The sequence below is a fragment of the Euprymna scolopes genome, chromosome 3, assembly GCF_053919585.1.
Source record: "Euprymna scolopes isolate OS-2025 chromosome 3, ASM5391958v1, whole genome shotgun sequence".
Classification (NCBI taxonomy): Eukaryota; Metazoa; Mollusca; class Cephalopoda; order Sepiida; family Sepiolidae; genus Euprymna; species Euprymna scolopes.
The window spans coordinates 90,098,502-90,118,904 of record NC_136484.1 but is presented as its reverse complement, the minus strand read 5'-3'; the positions used below and the strand labels follow the sequence as shown (position 1 = coordinate 90,118,904).

General features: G+C 36.8%; 1 protein-coding gene across 8 annotated transcripts in view; it reads left to right on the top strand.

The window, feature by feature from the left end:
• The first annotated feature begins 235 nt into the window (after positions 1 to 235).
• The window catches only part of LOC145257294 (excitatory amino acid transporter 3-like), a 147,595-nt gene continuing 127,427 nt past the window's right edge, over positions 236 to 20,403 (top strand). For 2 of the 8 annotated variants that reach the window (XM_080115650.1, XM_080115651.1), the window contains exon 1: positions 236 to 533. The gene's annotated coding sequence lies outside the window, so the exon portion shown is untranslated. Of the gene's footprint in view, positions 534 to 19,021; positions 19,086 to 20,403 lie in introns of all 8 variants that reach the window. The other 6 variants (XM_080115652.1, XM_080115649.1, XM_080115653.1 and 3 more) reach the window with 6 other exon arrangements.

The window sequence follows — 20,403 nt, the reverse complement described above, 5'->3', positions numbered from 1 at the left end:
ATATATATATATATATATATATATATATATATATATATATATATATATAGAGAGAGAGAGAGAGAGAGAGAGAGAGAGAGAGAGAGATAAAAGAGAGAGAGAGAGAGACAGAAAGAGAGAGAAAGAGAGGGGGAGCAAAAGAGATTGGGGTAAAGGGATTTTTCAGTAAGAATATTCATTAAATAAATTTTACTTTCATTGGTCTCCCTAACTTTATAAAAAACAATGTTCAGTATTCTAGATAAATAAACAATCCGTGAAAAGGAGAAGGAAAGAAAGAAAGGAAGAAAAGCAGAAAAGTCAGCAGGAGTGTTTGCATTTATACAAGACGGACACTTGTTGACTATTTATTGGACTCGAACCGCTGTGTCGGCCTCTTCTTTATTCCGCGCTCAGTTAACCCGGATCTTTCCAAACTTCGCTCGTACAAAAAAAAAAAAAAAAAGAAAAAAAAAAGAACACGGAATACTTCCTGATTGTTAACACACATGTACTTGTTTGATGCTATCAGAAAACAAAAACAAAAAAAGCAGGTAAGAAATTTAATATCACGTACGGACATTTTTGTGTGCATTAATTGTTTTGTTTTTTTGGGTTTTTTTTTTTTTACTAATTTTAAATTAAGTTAATGATTGAAACATAATATTTGTTTGATGCCGTGGTTAATTTAATTAACGGCCGAATTAAGGGAAACTTAGATGTAGATGTATATATTTTTAGGTGTAAATGTATAATTTTTTATATATTTTTGAGCGTCCCATTAATGGGACGCTGCTGGCGAGTAAACAGACTTTAATGAAAAAAAAAAAAAAATCGTTCACTTCATCTTTTTTGATTTTAGTGAGTGAAGGAGAATTCCTTCTAAACTGAAGCAATTTTAATTTTTATCTCAACCCAAAGTGCCCCTTTTTATGGAACTAGATTTTCTTAACATAAAAAAAAAAACAAAAAAAAAACGCTTCTCTGCCTTCGTAGAAGGCGAGTAAATATGCGAAGTGACAATTTAATCAATATTTACTTTCTTTCCCACGAGGGAAAAGTAAGACATGCGATTTTAGATGTGGGTCAAATCTCACTCCACAAAAAGGGAGACTTTAGATGATGACTAAGGTAAAAATGACATCAGTCTAGAAAGATTTCTTTTCCTTTGATCAAAGATAGAACAGATAGTAGACTTTGAATTATTTATTTGCAAATAAAATAAAATTCCATTTACAAATACAGACAGCACCCAACAATAAGGGGGACTATGGATTGCAACAAAAATAAAAAAAATTACCTCACTTAAATAATAAAAATTACCTCACTTAAATAATAAAAATTACCTCACTTTAATAATAAAAATGACCTCGCTTACCTCAAGATTATAAAAATAACCTGTATCAAATTCATCGAGGGGCGTCTCAGATGCCCGGCATTCTCTGACCGAGAACAGTTTGAATTATTTATTTGCAAATAAAAAATAAAAATAAATACATGCCCACATTAAGCACAAGGCCATTACAAGTGTGGGATAGGAGTCGTTGGTCATCCTTTGTCCATCCTGTTCTTAACTAGATGCATTGTGGCCCATCCGTTCAAGAATTGATACATTCTTTCAGCATTTGTCTATCAATTTCACTTCAGCAATCACCACAATACCACATTCACTCTATGGATGATCTTACTTAAAATTGTTTAATTTACCAAAGATATGCACGTATAGATTACAATGATACTAGGTTTTGATCCTAACCTAACAAAAATAAGAATTATCTTGACCGAAAAGGATTTCTTCTCTTCTGAACAAGAATACAATATAATTCATTTACAAATTAGGTGCAAGACCATTAAAAGTGTGGAGTGTTGATGGTCATCCCTTGTCTACCCTCCGTTTAATGAGACGCATTTTGACACATTTGCATAAGTCTCTTTCATTCTTTCACCATTTGTTTGTCACTTTTATGGAAACAATCACCACAATACCACATTTACTCTACTGACTATAATAAAATATCCCCAGTGCCAGTGGTTTGAATTTAAATTAATTTACCAAAAATATGTATGTAAACATAGATTACAATGAACTCGAAGGCTAGATGTAACTATAATAGTTATCGATCGTTCACAAAAAAAAAAGAAAAAAACTATGTGACACAAGGTCACTATATATATATATATATATATATATATATATATATATATATATATATATATAGCATGGGTGCCGGAGGTGTGTGTTGAGAAAAAAAAAAAAGTGGTAGTAGAAAGGCAGGCTCGAACCCGTACCGCAAAGGAGGAAAAGAACGGGAAAAAACGTGACGTCTTTGCTGTTACGACCACCACCAAACTGGAAGTGATGTAGGTTTAAATTAAGGCTAGGCAATCGAAAAGATGGAATGACTTTCGAAAATATCGATGAAAAAAGCGACCCCCCCCCTGTAGAAAAGTGCCCAGTTGAGGGTGAATAAATTAATGTTTTTTAGCCAATTTTTCGGCATTTGTCATCTGAAGGTTCGAACTTCAAAACGATACTGATCTTGTAAAAATCCGTCGCTTCTGTCGAAAGTTTTAAGCAGACATGCAAACATACATACATACATTTATATATTGGTAGCTCAAATTTTAAAACCGATTAAAAAGCTTGCCCTATCTCTGAATACCCTTTATGTCAAATTTCAAATGTTTAGACCAGAAATTGTCTGAGTAATTTGGTAGAGACCACACAGGTCAATTTTTTTTAATTTTCACCCCTATTATGACCCCTTAACATTTATTGTTTTGGGCTCAAATAAAGTTATTAAGTCAGAAACCATATCTATGAACCCTATATCTAAAATTTCAAGTGTTTATACCCAAAATTGGCAGAAGAGTTTGGTAGAGTTCTCAAAGGTCAAATCGTTAAACTTTGACCCTTTAACAGACAAATTTCTGGTCGAAAACGTATTACAAAGATTTTCCCAAATCTCCGTACCCTGCTTATCAAATTTCGAGTCTGTAGACTAAAAATTGAGAGAGTTATTGCTTAGGGAAATGTACACTGACAGACAGACAGACAGACAGACACTTTCACTTTTATAGATATACTAGCACTTCAGCCTGGCATTACCCGGGTGTTTAGATGTGTATGTTGAGCAACAAAAAAAATAAAAAGTGCCGCGAAGGAGGAAAAGAACGAGAAAAAACCTGAAGTCTTTGCTGTTACGGCCATCGACAAACCGGAAGTGACGTAAGTTTAAATTAAGGCTAGACAATCGAAAGGAGTGGATGACTTTCGAAAATATTGGCGAACAAAGCGCCCCCTCCCCTGAAGAAATGTGCCCAGTTGAAGATGAAGGTATTAATGTTTTTAGCCAATTTTTCGATATTTGTCGTCTGAAAAGTCGAACTTCAAAACGATATTGATCTTAGTAAAATCCATCGCCTCTGTCAAAAGTTTTAGGCAGACATGCAAACATATATTTATATATTGGTAACTAAAAATTTTAGACCCAAACTGATTAAAAGGCTTGCCCTAGATCCATGTTCAAGGAACCTATATCTAAAATTTCAAGTGTTTAGATCCAAAATTGTCAGAGGAGTTTGGTAGAGTTCTCAAAGGTCAAATCGTTGAACTTTGACCTCTTTACAGCCAAATGTCTGGCCGAAAACCGATCACACAGATTTTCCCAAATCTCAGTACCCTGTATATCAAATTTCGAGTCTGTAAACTTAAAATTGAGAGAGTTATTGCATTGGAAAATGTATACAGACACACACACACACACAAACAGACACACACACAGATGCGTTCACTTTTATATATATATATATATATATATATATATATACTAGCAGTTCCGTGCGGCTTTGCTTGGGCCCTATGTACTGTTCATAAGGTTATGTACATATATGTATATATTAAAAAGTGTGAATATTTAAAGTAATTCCTTTCTGTATAATGGTCTTCCTTAACTACCATAGAAAAAAGACAGACAGACATTTTCACTTTTATAGATAGAAGTCAAGGGTGCAGCCCTCTGCTGGCAAGGTCATGCTCACAGTCTTCTGGGACCAGGACGGAGTAGTGATGACAGATTTCCTGGCAAAGGGTACCACAATTACAGGAGCCTATTATGCTTCACTTTTAAGGAAATTAAGGGAAGCTATCAAAATCAAGAGGCGAGGCAAGGCAAGATCAGCAAAGGTACCCTCCTCTGCAGGACAATGCTCCGGTCCACAACTCGCATGTCACCAGATCAGAAGCACGGGCATGTGGTTATGAAACCCTCCCCATCCTCCCTACTCTCCTGACCTTGCACCCTCTGAATTTCACCTCTTCCCGGCTATGAACTTGTTTTTGAAAGGAAAGCGTTTCCCAGATGATGCAGCCTTGATTTCTAAAGTCACGTTGTTGTTGGAGGACCAACCTGGGGTGTTCTACAAAAACGGTCTCCAGAGCTGCATCAAACGATGGGAGAAATGCATAACTCTGGGTTGTTCATATGTAGAAAAAGACTAATAACTGTGCCAAGTTTCGTTGCTCTACTCCTATGGGAAGTGGTTCAGGGGCATTGCTTATTGCACGCCCCTCATACGTATACATAAATATATATGGAAACAATTTTGTGTTTACTATAAACTTTTTACCGCAAATATTATGCAAGTATAAATCATGTAGAATATCTGCATGAATATAATTACAGGTAATAGTTAACTAAAGATGATTATCCCATTAGAAAATCGAAGCAACTAATAGAGAATTAATTAAAATGAATGTTTAAAAGAATATGCAAATTAGCTAGATATTTTGCTAGTGAATGCAATTCCAGACCCCATATATAAGAAAATTGTATTTTGTTTTTAAATAAATAGAAAAGAGGGTTTCCTTTTTTCTGTTGTTCTTGGCCTTCACTGTTCTGCAGATGCCGCACTTAAGGTAATTTTTTCCGTTGAATGGAAGGGAAACCCTCTATACTGGGACAAATATTATTTTTGGTCCAAACCAGAGTGCCCGTTTTGCCTTTTTTTCAGGGAGCTGGTTTAACTCCACATTAAAACCGACCTCGTGTCACATTTTGCTTTGGTGGGAAAGCAAATAAATACTAATAGAAAAAAGGGCTCTAAATATGAATATCAATACACACAAAAGAAAAACGAATTTATAGGATTACTAGCATGGGTTGCGGAGGGTTTGCAGGTGTATGTTGAGCAAAAAAAAAACAAAAACAAAAAAAACGGTTAATTTTTTAAAACTTTGACCGCTATTATGACCCACTAACATTTATTGTTTCTGTCCCAAATCAAGTTATTAAGTTAGATCCATGTTCAAGGAATCTATATCTAAAATTTCAAGTGTTTAAACCCAAAATTGTCGGAGGAGTTTGGTAGAGTTCTCAAAGGTCAAATCGTTGGACTTTGACCCCTTAACAGCCAAATTTCTGTCACATAGATTTTCCCAAATCGCAGTACACTCTATATAAATTTCGAGTCTGTAGACTAAAAATTGACAGAGTTATTGCGTAGGGAAATGTACACAGACACACAGACAGGCAGACACACATACACGTTCACTTTTATATATATATATATATATATATATATATATATATATATATATATATATATATATATATTTAAATATATATATATATATATATTTAAATATATATATATATTTAAATTTGAACAGACAGTGAAGAAGTAAATTTATTTATTTTATATATATATATACAACCATACATATATATCTATATATTTATAAAATTAACATGTTTGTGTGTGTGTCTGTGTGTGTGTACATTTCCCTACGGAATAACTCTGTCAATTTTTAATCTACAGACTCGAAATATGACCCGCAGGGTACTGAGATTTGGGAAAATCTTTGTGATCGGCTTTCGGCAAGAAATTTGGCTATTAAGGGGTCAAAGTTCAACGATTTGACCAATGAGACCTCTACAAAACTCCTCCGGGTCTAAAGACTTGAAATTTTAGATATAGGTTCCTTGGACATGGATCTTAATAACTTGATTTGAGCCCAAAACAATAAATATTAAGGGGTCATAATAGGGGTCAAAGTTAAAAAAAATTTGACCTCTGTGGTCTCTACCAAATTACTCAGACAATTTCTGGTCTAAACATTTTAAATTTGACATAAAGGGTATTCAGAGATAGGGAAAGCTTTTTAATCAGTTTGGGTCGAAAAATTTTTTGTAATGATATATAAATGTATGTATGCATGTATGTTTGGATGTCTGCTTAAAACTTTTGACAGAAGCGACGGATTTTACCAAGATCAATATCGTTTTGAACGTCGACCTTTCATACGACAAATATCGAAAAATTGGTTAAAAACATTAATATCTTCACCTTCAACTGGCCACTTTTCTACAAGGGGGTGGGTCGCTTTTTTCGCCAATATTTTTGAAAGTCATCCTCTCCTTTCGATTCTTTAGCCTTAATTTAAACCTACGTCACTTCTGGTTTGTCGGTGGTCGTAACAGCAAAGACGTCACGTTTTTTTCCCATTCTTTTCCTACTTTGCAGTACAGGTTCGAGCTTGCCTTCCTATTAACACTTTTTTTTTTCTTTGCTTAACATACACATCCAAACACCCGGGCAATGCCGGGCACCCATGCTAGTATATATATATATATATATATATATAACGGTTTAATCACCATAGCCACCATGACTTCTGCTGGTCAAGTGGAACTTAGTCATTGCAAAGCATGAATGACTTTGCAAAATTGTCAGCGAAAAAAGTGACTCCTCCTTGTAAAAAACGGCCCAGTTGACGGTCAGGGAATTAATGTTTTTGGTCAATTTTTGGATATTTGTCGTCCAAGATTTCAACTGACATGTATTTTGTTAGTGTTCTGTGCGTCTGTTGAAAAGTTTTGGTAGATATACAAACACACACACACACATTTTGCCTTTTATATATATAGAAGACTAGCCTGGGTGCCCGGCTTTGCCCGGCTTTGCTCGGCTTTGCCCGGGTGTGTTTAAGGGTGTTTATTTAGCAAAACCCTCAAAAAAGTTCCAGCAAAAACCTCACAGCCAGCCGTGGTTCTCCCCAGAATGTGCTGCTGCATTTGCACACAGAAATAATTTTTTTATATTGCTTCCAACGTAATAGATGTACTGAGACTAAAGCCGCTTTCACAATCACAGTAAAAAGTAATAAAGAAGGCGTGAGAGTTGTATGCTCAGTCCAAGGTGCTCTATCCCAACATTGATGGACCTGAGGTAATCTCGTCAGCATCAGACAAAGCCAATCTCTTTGCCAAGAACTTGGCAGCTAATTCTACTCTTTACAACCAAGGCTGCCAACCCTCAGTATTTCCTTGTATATCAGAAAACATGCTATATGACATACAAATATCTTTACATGATGTTGTCAAGCTAATCAAAAACCTTGATTCAAGTAAGGCAACTGGCCCTGACGGCATTCCAATTACAGTGCTCAAAAGGCTTCAACCGGAACTAGTGCCCATACTTATAAAGTTATTTAAACGTTGTCTTAAGGAGAAATGCTTCCCAACACCTTGGAAAATCTCATCAGTAGACCCTGTATTTAAGAATTCAGGTGATCGCTTATCTCCCTCTCAGAACAGACCAATAAGTCTCCTATGCATCATGAGTAGCTGCTGGAATCTGTGTTAAATAGAGAAGTAATCAACCATCTCAGCAAAAATAACCTTCTTAGTGACATGCAATATGGTTTCCGTTCTGATAGATCTAGAGCAGACTTGCTTACAGTTATATCTCATAGGATTGGCGAATCCCTCGATGGAGGCTTCATCTCAAGAGCAATTACTCTTGACATATGAAAGGCCTTTGATAAGGTATGACATAAAGGTCTACCTCACAAGATCTCCAGTCATGGTATAGCTGGAAATGTGTCTCAATTACTAAATCATTTCTCTCTGATAGGTTCTTAAAAATAGTGGTGGATGGGCAGAAATCAGAAGCTCTCAGTATTAATGCTGGAGAACCTCAGGGGTCCATCCTGGGTCCAACTCTCTTCCTGCTCTACATCAATGATCTTCCAAACCACATCCTTAGATCATTCATAGACATTTATGCTGATGACACTAACATCTATGGTAGCACTTTGAAGACTGTAAACGACCAAGTTCTCTCTGAGCACATGGTACAATGGGGAAAAAGTGGCTGGTTACTTTTACTGCATCTAAAACCAAGCTTCTACCTTGCATGATCAATGTTCTGCTATCCAGCTGCTATCAATCAAAATGAATGGCTCTTGTCTTGGGAAGGCCTTATATTTTGACAAGCTTCTTAGCTTTACCTTTACTCCCGATCTGAAATGGAATACGTATATCAAATCCATTGCCAAAGTCGCTGGAAAAATGGTCAGATCCTTCTACCGCTCGAGTAGATATCTCACTCCTGATGCAATTCTCTACCTATATAAAAGCCAGGTTCGGCCAACGATGGAGTACTGCTGCCACATCTTGGCAGGAGCTGCTAGAAGCAGCTTATCCTGTCTTGACAGAGTTCAAATAGACTTTGTGGCTTAGTGGGGGATGCCCTTTTCTCTTCCCTGCAACCTCTTTCTCACAGAAGAGACGTAGCAAGCCTGTCTCTGCTTTATCGTTACTTTCATGGCAGGTGCTCATCTGAACTTCCATCTATGGTTCCCCCCTCGCCAGATTTCACGAAAAACACTCGTCTAGCCAGAACCACTATCAACAATTTCCCACACTCTTTATCTGTGCCTACACCTGAACAGGGCTTCTTTCTTAGAACTGCTCGCCTATGGAACTTTATTCCGTTTGCCTGCTTTCCAGCTAACTACAATCTGATTGTCTTCAAGTCCAACATGAACAAGTTTTTATTGACCCCCCCTCCTATGTAATCCAAGTTATAAAATTCCCACTAATGTTTACTACACTAAAATCATAATGACAAATGTATACCCAATAATCCTCATCCTCCAGTGGCCCCTGGGCTCTGATAAGTGGTGACTCCCAAGTAAAAAAAAAAAAGGCTCGAATCCATAACATGTAGAAGGAAAGGGAGGGGAAAAAAAGAAAACGGTCTTATCGATGCACCTATCATGATTGTCACATCACGAGAGGAATTAAAACAACATTATGCAGTTTGGGTGGAGAGAGGTGTTGTTAAAAAAAAAAAAGTGGTAGTAGGCAGGCAGGCTCGAACCCGTAACGCAAAGGAGGAAAAAAATAAATAGACGTAACATTCTGACGCAAGCGGAAATCAAGAGCATTTGAATTAAGCATAGTCAATCTAACAGAGACAATGACTTGTGAAAATATCGACATAAAAAGAAAACTGCCCAGTTGAGGGTGAAGGAATGAATGTTTTTGGCCAATTTTTTGGTATTTGTCGTCCGAAGAATCGAGCTTCAAAACTATACTGATCTTGTAAGAATCTGTTGCATATGCCAAAAGTTTTTGAGAGACATACAAACACACACGCACACACACACATACACACACACATTTTGCCTTTTATATAACGTGGGTACCCGGCATTATCTGGGTGTGTGGAGGTGTAGTAAGGAATCTAGGGGAGGGGGTAAAAAGTGATAATAGCAAGGTGGGATCAAAACAACAGTAGTCAGTTTGGGTAAAGAGAGGCGTTAAAAAAAGAGTAGTAGCAGGCAGGCAGGCTCGAACCAATAACACGTAGGAGGAAAAGAAGGTAAAAAAAATGTGACGTGTTTGCTGTAGCATCCATGAGAAAACCAGAAGTCGTGAACGTCTAAATTAAGCATAGTGAATGCAACAGTGATGATGACTTGCTAAAATGTCGGCGAAAAAAAGCGACCCCTCCTGTATAAAACGACTAAGTTGAGGGTGAAGGAATTAATGTTTTTGACCAATTTTTCGATATTTGTCGTCTGAAGGATTGAGGTGTAAAACGATACTGGTTTCATCATGTTCTGACGTGTCTGTCAGAAGTTTTTGCAAGACATACAAACACACACACACATTTTGCCCTTTATATATATAGACTAGCTTGGGTGCCCGGCGTTGCCCGGGTGTTTGGAGGTGTGTGTTGAGCAAAAGAAAAAACAAAAGTGGTTATAGGTAGGTAGGCTCGAACTCATACTCGAGCTTCAAAACGATACCAATCTCTTGAAAATCTGTCGCTTCTGTCAAAAGTTTTAGGCAGATATACATACATACATACATACATACATACATACATACATACATTTGAACAGATAAGTGAGATTTATATTATAGATTATATTAGACCCAATATATAGTAATGATTTAAAAAGTTAAAAGAAAAAAATGACTTGTGTACCACCACCGAGAACCGAAACCAAAACATTTAACTTACAATTTATTTTGTCCTCTTGTTATTGACTGAGCTATTAAGACATGTTTGCTGCAAAGCTAAAAATTAAAACATGAACCAATAGTGTTAGAAATTTGACAATTACATTATGTCTCCCATTGTATTTGTTTTAGATCAATCAAATTAGTCGATTGTATTGCTGCGAGGGTCACCTTGGCGGGCTTTTGGCATTGCATGCCTTTTCTTGCCCAGTTCTACTCAAGCAGCCATACAAAATGGATGGAACCGAGTTCCACAAGAAAGAGCCAAGGACTAGAACACTCTGAATGAGGATCATTGAGCGTCTCTTCCTGTTCTTCTCCTTGAGACTTTTATTTAATTAATATAAATAATTAGGCTCAATAATTATTATTTACGTTCGCCAGCGAATTTTAGGTCTGAATTGTCAATCTGTTATCAAAGACTTTTCCTTACATGAACATTAATTATGAACTTCCGTAATATAGTCGCAATGCAAGAACTGAATCTTTTACATCAGAAGGCATCATATCGACCTCCTTTAAACGGCTGCAAACTCATATATTTGAAAACAAATAAACCTGCTTTCAGTTCGTTGTCAGGTATCTTGGTGGGCACTTCAAAATTAATTGCAAGGAAGGGTGTTAAGGGTTTTCCTTATCCTTGTACTGTTTGTGGACTTAAGAACCACTATTCTATTATGTGTCCAGGGACGTACCTCTTTAACAAGACAGGAAAATTTTATTTTTTCTGTAATTAAAATCTCCATGAGGCTAAAGGGCTATCCAGTCTATTTCTACTGCCTGTTAGATATGGGCAGTCAAAGGTTATTATTTTCACAGGCAGTCTTAAACCAATTAAGTCCCAGAAAAAAATTAAAGTCAGGGATGGTTGAGATGCATGTAAACATTCTTATTAGGTGTAATTATTTGAAACTTCAGGAAGTTAATTTCTCCCTTAAATTGGGTTTTAAAAACCCTTTCTATTTTCTGCTTTATTTGCAAGCGACCTGAAGCTGAAATTTCACATGAATAGGTTTCACAAAATCTATTCAAGATAAGAATACATTTTGTTTTTTTTTCTTGTACACTTTCAGATACAATACTATTATATTTGGCTTTAATGACAGTCCTTTTATTTTGGGTTTTATTCTTAAATTTCATGCTGAAAAATATAAGGCTGATTTGGCCTCTTATAAAATTATAAAATTTCCAACAAGTTTTATGTTGACAATTTGGTCACTACTAGTTGTGACCGTGATTCCTTGCTTTCAGTTTATAGCAATGTCCATAACAGGTTAAATGAAGTAGAGTTCGAGCTTCAGTCCTGCATTCCAATTGTGCAAACTTGCAAAGTAAAATGATGTTGGAAGATGATTCTATTACATCTCCACTTCCCACCCATGAAAAGGTGTTGGGTTATCAATATTTCCCTCATCGAGATTCTTTTAAACTTATTCCCACAGCTCTAGACGATAATGTCAAAACTAAACGTTGGATGCTATGACAGATTTCGAGTGTATATGATCCATTGTCGTTGCTTCTCACTGTTACTATTCAGAGGAAGATTCTTGTCAGTCAATTGTGGAAAAATAGTTTATCTTGGGATCAGCAGATATCCCTAAAAGTTTCCTTACTGCATGCCAAAGAATTAAATAGGTTATGGAACTTTGAGTTTCCTAGCTATGTACTCCTGGAGGACTCCCCTGGTTGAAATCATTTGTTTCTGTGATGCATCTAAGCATGCCTATAGATTTTCTTTATATGCCAAACAAAGGCGTCAGTGTTCCTTGATATTCGCCAAAGCTAAAAAGTGGCTTCCATCAAAGGGAAATCACTCCCTACCTTGGAATTGATGACCAGATATCTGGCCCTTAAAGGCTCTAATAAATATCCAGGCTCTTTTTCTTGTGTTTGATGCACAAGTAGTCCTGTCCTGGGTATCAAATGGGAAGGGATAAAAACAAATCTTTTTGTAGAAAACCGTATATCGAATATAAATAAATTCTTAGAGGAGATTAACCTTAAATTTGGGGTTCTCCCTAAATTCAAATACGTGCCTTTGCCAGATAATCCAGCGACTCTTTTAACCAGAGGCATTATTACCTCTAAGTTCATACAAGTGTTCAATTTCTGAGCATATGGACCAGATTGGCTTAACTAAGATAGTATCAACTGGCCCATCTCTTCCTTACCCTACGTTAACGCCAACAACAGAAAAATCGTTTCCTGCATGTTCTCAGAGGAAGTCAATTGGGACGAGAACTTTCCTTTAAAAATATCTAATTTCTCTACATTATTTAAGGCGATTAATGTCTTAGTGAAGGTTTTGAGATTTGGTGATAAGTTATGGCACCAAAATACTGACTCCTATAAAAGAGCTAAATTGTTGCTCTTTTCTTGCATGCAAAGCAAAGCTTTGAAGTGGATTATCTAAAACAACCTTCAAATAAGGTTGCTCCTCCAAGGGTAACTACTCTTGGCTTATTCCTAGATAAGGATGGTCTGATATGGACAAAAGGATGCATTCAGAACTCCAAAGTTCTTCTTTTCGAGGTGAAATTCCCTACTCTTTTAGGAAAGAATCAATACCTGACTAAACTGATCATTAATTAAGTGCACAATTTGCAACCCTCAGCAAGTTAAGATTATTTGGTTTTTGATCCCTCAGGGGAGACAAGCGATAAAAACATTTCTTTGCAGTTGTATTATATGCAAGAGAATAAATTCTCTACCCTACAAGGCCCCATCAGGGTCTCCGCTACCCTCTCATAGGATAAATTTTGTTCCCCCCCACCTTCAAACAGGTGGGTGTGGATTTTACTGGACAGTTTTTATTAAATGCAATGAATGAGACATAAAAATGTACCTTCTATTATTTACATGTATGAGCTTGTGTGCTATCCATCTGGAATTTCTACCAGACATGAACACACGTTCATTCCTGTTAGCCTTTATCAGGTTCACCAATTTACACAGTGTATTCTTATAATGCCAAGTCATTCTTAGTGTCGGGCATTATATTATCAGACATTCATCTCCGACGACTTTAAAGAACACTTTAAGTCTACTTCAATTAATCACCTTATTATCGCACTTTATTTGGCTTGGCAGGGGGGTGGCATGGGAAAGGCTGATTAATACTGTTAAACAGTGTTTGACAAAATTTTTGGGTAGGAGGAAGGTCGATTATTTCGAATTGCTAACCACCCTCTCAAATGCGCTAAAGGCTGTAAATGATAGGCCACTCATGTTTATATCAAGCATCGGATACAGGTCTTGATATTCTGACTCCTAACCATTTTTTGCAAACAGGCTATTATTCCCACTTGATACAGTTTGGAGGAGTTGTGCCCTGACCTTCCCAATAGAAAGGCACTGCTGCGTTCCTTTGTGCCAGGACGAATTTATTAATAAATACAAAAGTATCTCACATAATGACTACTTGCTGCCACTTAGGGAAGTCGATGCCAACATAAGGGACGACTTCCTCCCAAAAGTTTCTGTAGGCGAGATGGTGCTTGTTAAATCCCCGAATAAATCTCGACCTTATTGGAGTTTAGGTAAAATACTTAGACTGATAGTTGGTAGTGACGATAAAGTTCGCTCAGCTTGCATATTGAGAAACGGGTATGAGCAAATCCACTTGGAAGTAAAGGGTGTCCCAGCAGAATTTATTCAGAAAGGGGGTTCCTTCTTAGGCCCTGCTTGTTCAGTCACTAATGACGGATCATCACCCATGGTGTGCTGTGACTCATGTCATAATTGGTATCATTTTACTTACATTGGTGTTAATCAGCAGGACACCATGGGAGAGTGGGTTTGTCCGAATTGTGTGAATAAAATGTCACAATAAAATTCAAATTTCATGCTGTTTTATTCTAATTTCCTAACTGCTGACCCCCGTTTTATTATTGTTCTAGCTAAAATGGTAGCCTTCTTAATTTAAAAAAAATAATAAAGGGAGATAATTTAAAAAATAAAAATAGTTTCTTGCTAAATTGTGGGAGAATCAATTTGGGTTTCTCTTGTATCAGTATTTCTCATTCCTTTATTCCTTTTCTTCCTAAGTGAAGATTTTTTTCTCACTCATAATAGTGATGGTAATATTGTTCAAATAAAGTATCTCATTGAATCTTAAAATCAGTATTTGCAGTTAATTGATTTAAGATGTAGTCACTTTCTTTCTTGTGGTTAATAGCTGATCTAGACAATCTAGACAATCTATATATTTTGTACAAATTCATTCAGCGGCAGACACACTTATTTTAATTGAATAATATAAAATTAACTATATTAAAGTCACTCGGGACAACTCTTGTTACCTGTCTCTTATTGAAAGTTTTTAAATTCATTCATTACAACTCTAAAATGAAAAATTAATTATATTAAAGTTAATCCGTTTGGGACAACCTCTGTTTTAATGGCAGTTTAAAATTACCGCATATTCTAATAAAAAAGTAACGAATAATCATTATTTTTTCCACTGTTCCTTGGCAGTGTGTTAGAAATTTGACAATCACATCATGTCTCCCATTGTATTTGTTTTAGACCAATCAAATTAGTTGATTGTATTGCTGCGAGGTTTGCCTTGACGGGCTTTTAGCATTGCGTGCCTCTTTTTGAGACCTGAATCTTTTACATCAGGAGGCAAAATTCCTGTCCTTTTCTCTCTTACTTCCCTCTCTCTCCTGCTCTAATCAAGTAGTATGCCGACTTGTTCCACAAATCCCAAAACCTCAACATGAAATATCTCCCCCCCAAAAAAAAACACAAATAAACATAGAACGCCATCATCCAACATAGACCCCTACTACCATGTCTCCTTCTCCAACATCAGGGGTCTACATTCCAACCTTCCAGAGGTTGAAACCCAATTACAGGAGACAAAAGTGGACATATTCTTTCTAAGCAAAACTGGCATAGGGCTAATCACTTCTTTAGATGAGTTCATAATTATCTAAATCTGACCCCCAAGATCGCCATGGGCATGGAATATGTGCCTACATTAAAGATGGCTTCCCGTGTGGCAGGGATATCTCCAGAGAAGACCCTAATTTACCTTATATGTGCTTCCGGGTTGCACTTGCTTACACCACTGTATTTATATTTGCCCTCTATTGCTCCAACAACAGCGGAGTTACTATCTTTAAGAGTATATCTGAGAAAATAGACCACATTCTGTCTGCACATCCCTTGGCTAACATTCACATTTGCGGTGTCTTCAATGTCCATAACATGAAATGGCTGACCCACTCAAATGAGACAGATGATGAGGGGAGGTTTTGTCATGATTTTGCCATTGCCTATGACCTCACTCAGATTGTTCGCAAACCCACCCATGTGCCCAATACTACCGGTCAGTATGCAAACCTTCTAGACCTTTTCCTCACGACTTCTCCTGAGCTATGTTCATGTTCCGTTCTATCTCCTCTGGGATCCTCCAACCACGCCATTATATCAGTTAAAATAAAAATGAAATGTAATAAGTCTTCAGACGTACCTCTCCACCATACTGTATACCGATACTCTATGACTGACTGGGATAGCTTCCGTACATTCATATCTGATCTACCTCTGCATTCCATGTTTAAAAAGGATGTGTCCTTTATAGTATCAGACCTGACCGAATGATTAATTGTAGGCATAGACCGATTCATACAATCCAAAAAATTCCAACAAAAACCTAACAGCCAGCCATGGTTCTCCCCAGAATGTGCTGCTGCCATCGCGCACACAAATCACTTTTTCCATAGCTACCAACGTAATAGATGCACTAAGATTAAAGCTGCTCTCAGGAACGCCAGTAACCACTGTAAAAGAGTAATAAAAAATGCAAGAGAGTTATATGCTCAGTCTGTTAAATCCAAAGTAGGTGATCAGCGGCTTGGTTCCCACCAGTTTTGGCAAATAACAAATAGGATCCTAAACAGAAGCGTGCATTCTATCCCAACCATTATCAATGGACAAGAGGTAATCTCGTCAGCATCAGACAAGGCCAAACTATTTGCCAAGAACTTTGCAGCTAATTCTACCCTATGCAACGAAGGCCATCAACTCCCTGTATTTCCTCCTATAACACACAACACGCAAAGCAACATACAAATATCCATGCGTGAGATCGCCAAGCTAATCAAGAACCTTGATTCCAGTAAAGCAACTGGCCCTGACGGCATCCCAATTATAGTGTTGAAAAGCTTCAACCTGAACTGGCCCCCATACTTACAAAACTGTTTAAGTGTTGCCTTAAGGAGAAGTGCTTTCCCATACCCTGGAAAACCTCATCAGTATGCCCTGTATTTAAGAATTCAGGTGATAAGTCGTCTCCCTCTCAGTACAGGCCAATAAGTCTCCTGTGTGTCCTGAGTAAGTTGCTGGAGTCCATATTAAATAGAGAAATAGTCAACCACCTCAGCAGAAATAACCTTCTTAGTGACACGCAATATGGTTTCCATTCTGCAAAATCTACAGCAGATGTGCTAACGGTTATATGTCATAGGATTAGCGAATCTTTCGACAAAGGCTTCATTTCTAGGGCAATTGCTCTTGAGATATCAAAGGGCCTCGATAAGGTATGGCATAAAGGCCTACTTCACAAGATTTCCAGCTACGGTATAACTGGAAATATTTTCTCTATCATTAAATCATTTCTCTCTGATAGGCTCATAAGAGTAGTGGTTGATGGGCAAAAATCAGAGGCCCGCAGTATTAATGCTGGAGTCCCTCAGGGGTCTATCCTGGGCCCAACTCTCTTCCTAATATACATCAATGATCTCCCAAAACACATACTTAAATCATTCGTTGACATCTATGCTGATGACACGACCATCTACAGCAACACATCAAAGGCCGTAAATGACAAAGTTCTCTCTAATTCTCTCTCCTCTGATCTTGAGCGCGTGATACAGTGGGGGAAGACGTGGCTGGTTACCTTTAATGCATCTAAAGCCAAGCTTCTATGTGTACATCATCAATGCTCTGATCCCCATCTGGCATCATTTGAAATGGATGGCTCTCGTCTAAGGGAGGCCCATGTTTTGACAAACTTCTGGGTTTGACTTTTACTCCTGATCTGAAATGGAACACATAATTCAAGTCTGTTGCCAAGGCAGCTGGAAAAATGGTGGGATCCTTCTACCGCTCCAGAAGATATCTCACTACTGATACAATTCTCTATCTATATAAAAGTACGTCCAAGGATGGAATACTGTTGCCATATCTGGGCAGGAGCTGCTAAAAACAGCCTATCCTGCTTTGACAGAGTTCAAAATAGACTTTGTGGTTTAGTGGGGGATGCCCTTTTCTCTTCCCTGCAACCTCTCTCCCACAGAAGAGACGTTGCAAGCCTATCTTTGTTTTATTCTTATTTCCATGGCAAGTGATTGTCTGAGCTCCAATCTCTGGTCCCCCTAGCCAATCTTTCATGATAAACATCCGTCTAGCTGAAACCACTGTCAGTAATTTTCCCCACTCTTTATCTGTGCCTAAATCAAAACGTAGATTCCATGAACAAAGCTTCTTTCTTAGAACTGCACGCCTGTGAAACTCTGTACCGCTTGCCTGTTTCCCTTCTGATCACAACATGGATGATTTCAAGTCCAACATAAACAAATTCCGGATGAACCGCCCCCTTAAGTAATAACACTTTATCAAATCTCCAATACTAATGAATACTGCAACACTATCCCATTGATTACAGTACACAAAATAACCCTTATCCCCGAGTGGCTTCTGGGCCTTGATAAGTGGTGACTTCCATGAAAAAAAAAACCTGCTTCCAGTTCTTGTTGGAGATGAAAGACTATCGCCCTTTGAGGTTGTCAACAGCTCTGTTTACAGAGGTAAAAACGGGCATTCCTTTTTGCAACAGAGGATCTAATAAAATTTGTATTGAATTTTAAGGTAGGCTTTGTTGTCTTATTTTGCAACTTTCATGGATCGAAAAGCAGTTGAGATAAAAAATCTTACAATAGCTACTACGTTATGCATGCATATTCGTAATGCCAGCGTTCGACAATCACCCGGCAAATTTCATTTTGTTTTTTAATTTTCACTTTTGTACCGATTTTCCCGGGCTAAAACCCAAATATAAAGTTTAGCATGGTTTGAGTACCCTATGTATGAAGTTTCATATCTGCAGATTAAAAACTCTAGGAGGAGTTTGGTAGCCAAATTTTTAAAACAAAAATATATACCTATACATAAATATATATGGAAAAAGTTTTGTTTTTTCTATCATCTTTTTACGGTTGTGGTTTTTATATGGAAGTGATTTTCTATTAATAATCACTATGTTTATCAAATTATGTGAATATTTCACGTGTGTGTAAATTTCTCTCATTCACGTAACTTAATTACACATTAGATTATTATTTATTTTTTGGTAATTTTTATAAATAATATAGAATATTATTTATTGAAATAAAAAAAAAAGAAATAGCAAAAATAAAACGAAAGTTTAAAAATCTTATTAAAGCAAAAAGAATTAATTATGAAATCAAATCTACCGGAATGCATTTTGGATTCTTTGTAAACAAATCAGGTATTTTAATATTTTGTTAATCGTTGAAAATTACACACAAATTCTGGTAATAAAAATACACAGTTCGGTTAAACATTACACTTCCGCACGATTCGTGGCAGTTTTTAGTTGTGGTTCTAATTTAGCTTTCGATTTTTTAGCGATTATCGATATTCAACATGATTGTCTAATCTTGTCCATGTTTTTTCTCATTCTAACTTAATAGAGATGAAACTAGCTGTGTATTAGACAGCAAAAAAAGTTAAAGCACAAACAAAAAACTTATCCAGGTAAGTAGAAGAGTAACTTGCATTTTGTAAAATTTATGTTATGTATTTTGTATTATTGGGATTATTCAGATTACCATGTTTCTGAATTTTTGAGATAACGATTTATTATTCATCTTATTTGGATTCTTTGGACTACTGTTCTCTATTCTTGTTTTTAGATGTACAATCTTACTACTTATCACTATAGATCGATACTTATTACTAACTAACTATATATATATATATATATATATATATATATATATATATATATATATATATATATATATATACACACATTTTTAAATTTATATTTTATTATTAATTGTTCAGATATTGTATTAAATTCTATACTAGGTCTACTTAGTAGTTGATCGTCACCCAGCATATGTGCTGCTTTTATGGGTCGTGTTAACCCGCCATCATTCTTCTTTGTCTATAATTTTTACTTCGTCCCGTAAGAGTATATGGTTTTTCCTTTCTCTCCGTACGTGGTCAGCCATACCTAACTTTTCAATATCTCCAACTATTACAGCTTTCCAATGTTCTTTTAGCCATACTAAAGCGGTCGACATGTCTCACTTTTGTATATATTTTCCACATTTACATGGAATCTTATACACACAGTTCTTAGCCATGATTTTTTTTCTGTAGAGAGCTTAACTCACACAAAATGCTTTGAGAGTTGGGTCACTCCTGAATATTGTCCTGGTGTAAAATGGATTACATATTCTTTTAATTTTTTCTGAGAAGTCCTTCATGTATGGTATACAAACTGTGGTAATGATGTCTTTTGGTGTTTAGTTCAAATTTCTTGGAGCTGATGTCATGCTCTCTGGATAGTTGTTTTGGTAGAGGGTTTCTCTTAAAATGTCCATATTGTTGCTACGTACTTTGGTGCTCGGTGTTATAGGCAACAGACGATTCCATTCTTTACATTATAAGGATGTTGGGGTTGAAGTGTAAATAATGACCAGTGAAAGGTGACTCTCATCATGCAGATAGCATAAATCCCTAGCCAATATGTTATAAGTACATCTAGGAAGCCACCATCCACCATAGCCTTGAGTCCCTAAGGGGCATAGGCCATCTACAACTTTGTAGATGCTTTTGTAGCGACTGAGTTCTTTTTACGAGGTGAGGGTGCTGGCCCCACGCCCAACCTTCCAAGAAGGTACATACAGCGCCTCACCTTCCCAAATGGTCACCCATCTGGTACTGGCCAGGCTCAACGTTGCTTAACTTCGGTGATCTGGCTAAAACCAGTGTGTCAACATACTACATCTAGGAAAGATAATTTGTTATTATGTTTCTTTTCCACTACGAACTGTATAGATGG